Source organism: Nannospalax galili, unplaced genomic scaffold, assembly GCF_000622305.1.
Source record: "Nannospalax galili isolate Female #2095 unplaced genomic scaffold, S.galili_v1.0 scaffold329, whole genome shotgun sequence".
Classification (NCBI taxonomy): domain Eukaryota; kingdom Metazoa; phylum Chordata; class Mammalia; order Rodentia; family Spalacidae; genus Nannospalax; species Nannospalax galili.
Genome location: NW_008360321.1, coordinates 3,248,772 through 3,260,284, shown reverse-complemented (window position 1 = coordinate 3,260,284; position 11,513 = coordinate 3,248,772). Strand labels below are relative to the sequence as shown.

At 37.6% G+C, this 11,513-nt stretch overlaps 1 protein-coding gene across 1 annotated transcript in view; it reads right to left on the bottom strand.

Moving 5' to 3' along the window:
* Positions 1-3,053, bottom strand: part of LOC103727387 (phosphoglycerate kinase 2-like) — a 4,388-nt gene extending 1,335 nt beyond the window's left edge. Inside the window, 1 exon segment of the mRNA XM_008825232.2 lies at positions 3,012-3,053. The gene's annotated coding sequence lies outside the window, so the exon portion shown is untranslated.
* Between the last annotated feature and the right edge of the window lie 8,460 nt (positions 3,054-11,513).

Genomic DNA, 11,513 nt, shown 5'->3' with positions numbered 1-11,513 from the left:
CTTTTCTTTTCTTTTCTTTTCTTTTCTTTTCTTTTCTTTTCCTTTTCTTTTTCTTTTTCTTTTTCTTTTTCTTTTTCTTTTTTTTTTTTTTAACGCCAGGAGCTGTTGGAAGGAATACTATTGAAGACTATATTGTTACATGGCTTGCATCTTTTCTTTTCTTTTCTTTTCTTTTCTTTTCCTTTTCTTTTCTTTTCTTTTTCTTTTTCTTTTTCTTTTTCTTTTTTTTTTTTAACGCCAGGAGCTGACTCAAACTGCCAGTGTTGGAAGGAATACTATTGAAGACTATATTGTTACATGGCTTGCGCCAAAGGTTGGGGAACAATCAAATTTTAAAATCAAATGGATTAGAAATTGTTTTGCTGGTTCTTTCTCCTATCATCTCCCTTCACAGTTTCTCTTATTCTTACAAACCTCAAACCAAACAGGTCCTAGTCCTTTCAAGACTGAGAAGCTTGCATCCCCCATCTTAGCTCCTTGTATAAACCTCTTCAGTTTCAAAAAGGAAAGTTTGAAAAAAATGTCCATGAAACTTTGTTTATTCAAGACAGTGTGACATGGGGGTGTTTTCTCCCTGATTTTCATAAATATTTCTCTAAAGGCATAATGTGCTGTTTAACTTCTGCTCAAGATGTATGGGAATGACCCGTTTTTAAGACCTTGTTTTTCCTGTTCTCAGACTACCATGAAAGCATGCTGGCTGGGAAGAACGTCCATGGGATCCCAGAAAAGAGAGGATCAGTTTAAAGCCTTGAATGGATATTCACAGTTCTTTGAGACATCATGGAACCCTTTATCTTTTCTGTCCTCCCTTTTTATTTTACTTCCTGTGTAACTTAGAAATTAGACTTAAAAGTAGCATGTGTTTTCTTGAAGCTAAATTCTTTTTTAGAAATGCAAATGAGCAATGATTTTTTTTTTAAACAAATACATGTGTCTGCTGTGCTTAATAATGGAACCTAGCTTTTCAATGTGTTCAAGAATGAAAACAATTTACACAAATTTGAATCCTTATCTGTCGATAAGAATGTAAAAATAATGCAGCCACATGCAAAAAAAGAGTTTGACATTTTCTCGAAATATAAAACGGAATTGCTTCATGACCTAGCAATGTCATTTCCGTTTACACTCAAGATGTCACCATACTCATAGTATAAAATGGCTAAAATCCAGCTAACTGATAACAACTACTGTCAAAGACCTCTAGTGATGGAAACTCTCATTTATTATAACTCACAATGAAATAATGCTCTAGTTACTTTGAAAAATAGCTTGGCAGTTTTTAAAGAAAGTCAACGTAGAGTTAGTATCTTGAGTCATTGGTGCTGTTTCCAACTATCTATCCAACTGACTATCCAAGTACATCCAAAGACTGTTAACATTACTATTATTTACATAAACTTTCACCTGACAAATGGATAAGTTGTAAAAACACATACGATAAAATATAGAAACATAAATGTATTTTGTTAATTAAAATAAATCAAACACAAAATTGTGCAAATGTTTTGTGATTCCATTCATATGACCCTTGAAGACATAGAAGTGTAAGGATAGGTCACATACATCAGTCATTGCTCAGTGTTAGAGGAAGGATTTATGAACTGTAATGGAAGTTTTAATTTGGTAGGACATCTTTGTGAGAAATCTTGGTTTTACGGGATGAACTTCAGATGCCAGGTTTTCATTAGAAGGCTGTAGAATTTGTTTGTAAACTCACTGTCGCTTTGACAGTATCTAGTTTTTACAGGAAGGGATGAGTTCCTTGTTCCTTTGCTGGGTGTTGACAAGCCCTTCTGAAGTCCAGTCATGTTCCTGCACAGGATGTATAGATTACAGAGGCTAGCAATGTGAGCTAAATGCTTCTTAGACTTCAAATTTCTTTGAGTTTATTGTCTGCTGTTTCTGTTCTGTTTTCAGTCAGAGAAATTTCGCTGTTATTTAGGACCCATATCAAGATGGGCCCTGCTGGATAATGCCACATAAAATCTGTATCTTAAATTCTGTACCATGATTATGCCCCCAATCTCCTATTTGCTGTTCTGTATGGTATAGGTACCATCTGAGGCAAGCAGGATGTTCACCTATTAGGTAAGCTATTATCCTGCCTACAAAGCATGATGATATTCATGCAAACATCCCTCGGCTTTCTCCAGAAGAAAACATGGGTGGAGTAAAATTACTGTTGAAAAGAATACAGCTTGTATCCATACATTTGTTTTTAAATAACATTTACAAAGAAAAAAAAATCATGGATCTTCGATGAATACCTGACATGGAGCATAGAGAAGTGAAATGCAGAATGAAGCTAGACTATGACATGTCTCCCCCAAGTAATGAAGTACGCTTGTCATTGCATGAGCCAAAAAGTAGTTTTAAATTATTACCCAGTGTACTAAGTAAATATTCATGAGTGCACACATATTAGAAAAAGACACAAACATTATGTTTAGAAGAATATGAAATACCAAGTATACTGATCCTGTGTATGTAGGCTGCTGCTAAGGAAGCCCAACGCCCCAGGTATTTTCACTTTCTTGGGCCCACACAATTCATCTCTTCTCTAATCCTCAAAAGACACTTCCTAAACTGGGCGTGGTGGCACACACTTTTAATCGCAGCAGTCTGGAGGCAGAGGTAGGTGGATCTCTGTGAGTTCAAGACCAGCCTGGTCTACCAGTTCCAGGCCAGCTGGAACCATGGGAGGTCATGTCTCAAAAAGACCCCTCCCTGCAAAATTACTTTTTAGTTTTCATTCTACAGAAAAACTCTATTTATTAGAATCACTTCACCAGTGCAGAATTTATTTTTGAAATTTTTTCCTAATTATGCAAACTCCATTGGTAGGTATGCATGTTTTGTTTTAGAAATTCTAGGATAATTTACACTCTAGAGTTGAACACGGTGCTGCCAACATTTGGGGGATGGAGGCAGGAAGATCAGCAGTTCAATGTCCTTCTTAGCTAGTAAATTCAAAGCTAACCTGGGCTCCATGAAAACTTGTCTTAAACCCTCACCCCTAAAATATCTACTCTTGGATGTGTTAATACGTTATTTATATAACAGAGTTATCTCCTACCACAAAGCACTGAACAAATAAACAAAATAACTAATGCAAAGCCAACCCTTATATTCATAAGGGGAAATAGTCATAGGCCGTGAACTTTGTTTCTGTAAGGACTTGCAGCATAACCCACATAAGGGCTTTTTGTCACAGAACTACACTCATTATCACCCCCTGTGACAAGATGAAGTGCTGAGGATCTCAAAACTGGTTTTAATTTTAATTTTATTTTTTAAAACATTCAATGTGTTAGATATACTTCAGATGTTTTGGGGGATTAAAAGGGTGTTTCAATAGATTCCTGTTCCTACTCCTCTTCTACCCCAGTGCTCCCATGTCCTCCCCTCCGTAACCTCCTCCCCAGTCTATCTGCTTTGATGTCCAGTCCATCCTTTTACCATCCCCCTCCTTTCTCAGCAGGATTTTTCTCCTCTCTTACTCTCCTTTCTAGATTTTTAGGTTTACCCACACTTACCCTTTTTTATATACATGTATACATTACAAGCTAGGATCCAAATATGGGCATTTATGGCTTTTGACTTCCTGAATCTTTAGATCATTTGGCTTAATACTGAACTTCTTAAATCCATTCATTTTTTTCTGGAAATTTCATTTTTCTTTGTAAATGGAAAAATTCCACTGTGCAATGTGTATCGCATTTTCATTTTGCATTCATCTGTTGATGGCCAGCTACACTGTTTTTGTGAATAAGACCACACTAAACATGGAAGTGCAAGTATCTGTGTAATAGAGGATGTCAAAATTTAAAACTCTGTACCACAGAATTGACCTGAAAGGCCATGTTCACTATCCCAGTGTTCGTCAGTCTTCACCGCACAGGCGTCTCTACGTCCTGCTGCTCTTCTCTGGCCCGTTTCCTAGGGTACAGGTATGCACGACTGCTCTTCTAGCTGATATTTTAATGCTGCTAGCTTGGCTTCTACATTTTCCCCATAGTGTTAATCAGCTGAAATCCATGGTGAGGAGATTCCATTATAGGTTATTAAATTTCAGAAACATGAAAAGAATTTCAGGCCCTCAGCAGAAGTCTAAATTTCATCGAGGGGAGGTGGATTTGTGTAGAAGGTGTTTGTTACAGTCTTTTTGTCTCCCTTGTGTCCTGCTGGGATCTAGCCAGTGAATGTGGTCAGAATGGACTTAACTAAAGCAGGAAGAAGGGGGTACAGCCACAAAAAATGAGAGTGGAGTGGTATTGAATTTGTTGTGTGTTCTTGAAAATAAAGTGCTAAGTAAGAAGTGGAAAAAGGGAGAAATAAATTCTTAAGATTCAAATGTCTTTTTTCTTTTGCACAAGAACCATGAAACCAGTGTCACAGGGAACCTATTCCAAATAGCTCTTTTCTTTCTTTTTTCTTTTCTTTTCTTTTCTTTTTTTTTTTTTTTCTTTTAGCATGCCAGTTGTCCAGTGATGCAAAGGTAATGCTGGAGCCAAGCTGAAGGAAAGAACCAAGGAAAATAATTCTGCTTTGCTCTGGCCAACTCCAGCTTTCAGACAGTGATCTGAGGAGGAAGTTATGAACATTTCTTACACAACAGATGACACCAAAGGTTGAATCAGAGGTAGGAAGCAGGAAGTCATACATCATTGTTCAATACATATTTTCTTCCAATTTAAACATGTCAAGGATAAAATGAGTGCCTGAAGTTTGGCTTACTCTACAGACAGTGTAAACTGATGTTCTACCATACGAGAAGAAAAGGCATACCAGCATTAAAGACTCTACAAAGCCCAAATAGCCAAACTTCTCAACTGTAGAGCATCAGAAGGTTACAGACTGAAGTTGAATTTTTAGTTCCTTTGGAAGCCATTCACCTCCTACCCATTTCTGACCTAGTATCCTTTGACTATCCAAACCTTTAAGATGCAATCTTAGAAGGCTGCTAGCGTCCGTTAATCCAAAATCTAAGCATGTTGTCAAACAGCATCTGAAATCTTTAACAGCATTTTCTTGATTGTGCTTTAATCTGCCTGTGGTCCCCAGCAACGTATTTAGTCAATGATTGTTTTATGACATTCTGTGTTCTGAAGCTAATAACATCTCAAGCAACAACTTCCAAAATAGAACATGTCTTTCAGAGAAACTTGAATATGGTCATTGTGCTGGATAGCTTTAGTGTCAACTTGACACACCTGGGTTGAGGGATCCTCAAGTGGGGAATTTCCTCTATTGGACTGGCCTGTGGCCATGTCTGAGGGGCATCTTCTTGATGAGTGATGTCACCCAGCCCACTGTGGGTGGTGCCACCCCTGGGCAGGTGGGCCTGTGTTGCATAAGAAAGCAGGCTGAGCAGAGGCCAGGGGAGCAAGCCAGTAAGCAGTGTTCCTCCATGGCCTGTGCTCCAGCTCCTGCCTCCAGGTTCCTGCCCTGAGTTCCTACCTTGGGCTCCCTGATGAACTGTGACCTGGGAGATGTAAGATAAATAAACCCTTTCCTCCCCAAGTTGGTAGTGGTCAGAGTGTTTTGTCACAGCAATGAAGAAACAAACCAGGACAGACACGGTCACTCATATTTAGCTCAAGAATAAAACATCTCTTCTAACCTTTGAAGTGAGTGTTTTGCATTGACATCAGCACCAAAGGTGATACTAGTTTTGATAAAAGGCAACATGCAATATCTGAGTAATGTTAGCATTCTGAGAGAAAAAACAGCAAAATATACCTAAAGAAGCCAAATTATGTGGCATTACTAAGCCACATTACATTTAAACCTGAATAAAGAAACAGCCTGAATCTTAGCTTTTAGTTGCAAGGCCAAGAGTGGGCCTCTGAGAACCAGCTATGTTTTCAGATGTCTCAGGAAACTGTGCTCTCGAAAAAGGCTTCACTCATACTTTTATTGAAACCATCTTTCCAGCCTCAATTGGGGAAGTAGAAGCTAGGATCCACCCTTGTCAGAGAATCTTGGCCTTTGATCTCTTGGTCTAGAATATCTCACACAATATCAACCAGACTTCTCAATTATTCTCACTGCTTTCATTGAGAAAACACTGCTTCCAGCACTTTGTTATATTAAACAGGCACACTTACATTCATTTGCTATCTTGGGTGGAGGACAAAGTGGGGTCCTAGAGGACTAAAGTCATAAGTCCAGGTCACAAGTGGAGCATATAGTGGAGCTTGTTTACATTATGAAGAGTAGCTTTTTTCTGTGGGTTTTTTGTTTTGTTTTGTTTTTGATCTTTTTGAGGCAGGATCTCCTGTAGCCCTAGCTGTCCTGGAACTCACTATGTAGACCAGGCTGGCCTTGAACTCATAGAGATCCGTCTGCCTCTGCCTCCCGAGTGCTGGGATTAAAGGCATGTGCCACCACGCCCAGCATGAAGAGTAACTTTTTGGTTGCAAGGTTAAGTAAAAGTCTTTAAGGAAGATTGTGTCTGTGCTGTAAATATTATTCCTACAAAATTAATGTGGATTCAGTGTACCCTTTAGATACATAGAAAATATGTTTACAAAAAATAAAAACAGAAACAATTATGAAATATAACTATTTCGGTATATTAGATATGAATATGTCAAAAGGGACAGAAAGAGGGAAAAAGTCAAGGTCTGAGGAAACTACAGAGGATGTCAATGTCACAAGAATTATAAAGCAAAGGGTGGAAATGGTTTAAAAGAAATGCTATATCATAGGGTAAAGATGGTACTCAGGGTTAATTTTAGAAGAGGACATGCAGAATAGTCAAATTTGAAATACTTTAAAATCCTAGAGCAATGTAATGAATTTGAAGAAAATGAACACTTGGAAGGAAAACAATTCAGATTGCCATCTCATGTATCAAAATAAACAAAACAAAATTAAAAATAATTTTGTGGCCATATCTCACATGGATCCAGATTGGCTTTGAACTTGTGATATTTTTCCTGTACAGGAGATTATGTGCATATACAACCATGGCCTCATGTAGAAGAAGATGCTATTGTTAACTTACCATTCATTCATTCATTCAGTCAGTCATTCATTCTGTGCTGGGGATTGAAGCAAAGGTCCTAGGCAAATGCTCTACCATTGAACTATATTCCTATCGAAACAAATTTTTACCAACTCCTATATATCTGGCCAATATATAATTTAAATAGATTGTTAAATAAAGGCATCAAAATTCTTATCTCATGGAGTTATATTTTAAAATGAGTTTTTGGAAAAATCTAAAAACATTCCTAGGACATTTTAATATGATTTTAATGAACAGCTTGGTGAAACTGAGTATGACTTAAAAATCAAAATAATATTATCTAAGCAAGTAATGGTCCCAGTTTTTGAAGTGATTATTTTTGCTGAAAATGTTAATTTGATTTTGATCATATTTCCTTCTAGTTATTACCCAAAGAACAAACAAGAAAACTGAAATCCGCCATTCTCCCAACAGCTTTCTGAGCATTGGGTTATTGGCTTGAACCCTATTCCAGTCCTTTTATCATCATTTACTTTTTTCTTTTATTTGTTTTTGAGACAAGATCTCACGGTGTAACCCTGGCTGACCTGGAACTTGCTATGTAGACCAGGTTGGCCTTAAACTCAGAGATCTGTCTGCCTCTGCCTCCTGAGGGCTGGGATTAAAGGCATATGCCTCCAAGCCCCTCTATATTCATTTCTTGATGACATTTTTATTAAATGTAAAAGAAATACAGAATATTGCATTGCTGAGCTGGATGTGGTGGTTTACACCTGTAATTTCAGCACTCTGGTGGCAGGAGGGTCACAGTGAACTGGAGACCAACCTGAGATAGATATTGAAGCCCTGTCTCATTAATAAATAAATAATAAATAAATAAATACAAGGATAGAAGGAAGACACTCTTAGATGAAGGAAACTACAATGCTATGTTGGGAACAAAACTCACTTAAGGAAGGACAATAGAATCTCTACAATAAAAAAGGAACTAAAACGGCATGGTTGGGGGACAGAGTAATTCACTAAAACAAATGTTGTATGAAAAAAAGCCATATAGAAACCTACTAGTTCATAAGCCAATTAAAAAAATGTAAGTAAAAATAAGAGAAGGGAAGTATTCTTCATGGCTAGATAATACTGTTTACAAAAAACAGGATTGTTAAACATAATTCCTTATGAGGTTTTGGTTGGGGAGGCCACAAAGCCCCAGCAAACACTGCAAGCTCTTGCCATTTCTCTGGGTTGCCTACCAAAAGTAACTGATAAGATCCTGTTGCTGGAAACACCACACATCACCCTTGTAAGACTTAGAAAAACCAACTGGAAATGAGCTGAAAATGTCACCTCTGCTGCCTAGCTTTCAGAGTCCTGAAAGGTGCTACGCAAGTTGCTGGGGGAGAAAAGGCATCAAAGAGTCTTAAGCATCTGTGAACCCTAGGAAATACAGGACCAAACTTCCAGGCAAGATATGTGGGTCTGTGCTGTAGTCTTAGCGTGCCTGTTACAGGGGTAACCAACTGCTCTCTGATTGGGTTTGAGGCCAACTGCACAGGAGGGAAGAATTCACTCCTGGTAGTGTAAACCCAATCAGATACCCATGACTGAGGAGGCCTTAGGCCCCACTAGGGAGCTTACAATTGTTATGCTGCTAAATTGACATGGACCCAAACTGCCTTATACATATTTATGTTTGTAATCATAGACAGTTGTGCTCTCAACTCTAATCAGAGAAGCTAGTCTTTGCAATAAACAGCAGTGATGCAGACTCACGGCTAACCTAGGTGCTGAGAATAAGTGATGATGAGTTCTCACCTCTAAACAAGACAATTCTACCACCACTACTAAGGCTCAGGGAACATCCTGGAAGAGGGAACAGAAAGAACATAAGATCCAGAAAAGAGGGGAAGGGCTGCAAAATGCTGTCTATAGTTTGAGCATAACACAGTCACAGCAAACTAGTCCCATAGTAGCTGAGCTTGCCTCCACTGGGCTCTCACAAGACTCAGCCTGTCATTAGTCAATCACAGATCAAAGGCTCATGGCACCTGCATCCCCCCTCCCACTGAACTATTTGCTACTGAATTCTGAGGTGGTTATTGCCTTCGGTGGAGGATCCACAGACTAACCCTCCAGGCTCCTAAGAACAGGTCTAAATCTGCAGTCGCGGAGAATGCCCTGGTTAAATTCAGTGGTTCACAAAACATAAAGACATGAATTGGAGAAGGGTACTTGTAGGGAGAGGGACGGGTATTGACAGGTGGGAGAGACGTAGGAGAGGGTGGAGGTATGAGAGCAATCAGAATGCATTATCTTCATGCATGAAATTGTCAAAGAGTACATTTAACAACAATTATAAAATTGGAAAGAAAGAAATAGGAACAAAAGAATACTTGTAATCTCTGTAAAGAAAGAAAAATATAAAAGTAGGTAAAAATGAGGTAAAATATAGCAGATTTTACTTCTCCAGGATTTCCTAAATTTTATTTTATCGGGGAGATTGATAGAAAGTTTGTAACAGTATCTGGGGTGATGTATTGTGTAAAAAATAGTAAAGTAATTATATAGTTGAAATTTAAGGGGTAAAGAAACTTTCATGAAAGAAAACTTTCTGCACATCATTTAAGTATTAAAACATCAGTTCCATGTGTGAGTATTATGTGTGTATATGTATAATATACACATATGTGTATAGAGAAATTTAATACAATTATGTTCCTACCCATTTCTGACCTAGTATCCTTTGACTATCCAAACCTTTAAGATGTGTATAGAGAAATTTAATACAATTATACAAGGATATATAATCAAGAATATTATAAAATAAATTGAAACGATATCCTTCAAATAACGCCAAGAAAGTCAAAGAAAAAGAACAAAGAATGAGAAAACAAGAAACAAAACAAAAAGTAGTATAGTAACAGATTTAAATTTATAGTACATGTACTATTTCAATGAAAAAGGGAGGATGGGAGATGTCTGGAGAAAGTGTGACCTGGGCTATGACATCATCTGATACCTTACATTCAAACATGCATAGGGTACATTCTCGAGAAAGTTTCAGACAGGAAGATTGTCATGGTTTGCTGAGATTACCAGGCATGCAGTCTGTATGCTGATCTCTACCTTGAAAGGGAAGCTTCAAGTGGACACTCATTAGATTTCTGCTACTCTTTAGACCTCTCGTGTGTTTATCAGGCCCCAAAAGTACATAATAATCTTGATCATAGAGTGCTAAGAAGAAATGAAAAAGAAAGCAAGCATGCGAGCGATCTGTTTCTGTTTTTTTTTTTTTTTTTTTTTTTTTTTTTTTTTTTATGCTATTGCTCCCTCTCCTGGAGCATTATTTTAGTACCTCTGAATTTCAGAAGAGAATGTTCTCGCATTATGATTTATTTTGTGCTTTGTGGTCATGAGGAAACTGTTTAAACTGGTGAATCAGTGGCCCCCTAATAACATGGAGATAATAACTTTCACCCAAAATTCTTTGTATAGTAGAAATAATCTATTATAAATTACCTATATATCTTAAGTACTCCATAAAATATTAAATACCTACAGACAACTAGTATGAAAGAATGACTTTCTGAGCACAATTTCAAGATTGGAACTTCTGTGCAGTTGAGATTTGAATTAAAATAATTTCCAGTATTTGGCTTTATTTAAAGTACACATACTTCTTTGAGATAGTTTAAATGTAATAATATCCCACCTGTTTACTTAAATACATTCATCTTTTTAAAGATACTCCAACATTTGCAAAATTTTATGAACAAATACACAGGTTCTTTTCATACCCAAAATGAATGTTAAAAAAAAAACTATCAAAAATTTCACAAGTAGCATTTAAACTAAGAAAAGTCCAGACATGATCCTGTTCCATCAGGATGGCTCCTTCCAGAAGGCTTGCTAAATGCAGTGTGTATATTCTGCCATCTAGTGGTCGTGTGGAATTCCTTGCCTAGAAGATTGTCTTTAAGTGGTAGGGAATCCTTAACTTTTGTTTAAAGAAAGCTGAGCACATGTAAGGAATTGGTGCTATGATCCACAAATCAACATACGACATTTGCTTTTCTGGGTCTGTGTTACTTCACTTAGTGTAACAGTTTCTAGTTCTGGGGCTGGAGAGATGGCTCAGCGATTAAGAGCACCGGCTGTCTTGTAGAAGACCCGGGTTCGAATCCCAGAACCCACACGGCAGCTAACAACTGTCCATAAGTCCATTTCTGGGGGATCCGATGCCATCTTCTGTCGTCCGTTGGCACTGTATGACACGGGTTCACCTACACACATGCAGACAGAACACTCAGACCCATAAAAAAATAAATACATTAAAAAAAAAAAGTTCTCTAACTCCATCCATTCACCAGCAAATTTCGTCTTTCCTTACAGCTGAGTAGAACTCCATTGGGTAAATGTGCCTCCATCGTGTAGCCCTCATTATCCATTCTTCAGTGGAGAGACATGTAGGCTCTTTCCACATCTTTTCTTTTCTTTTCTTTTCTTTTCTTTTCTTTTCTTTTCTTTTCTTTTCTTT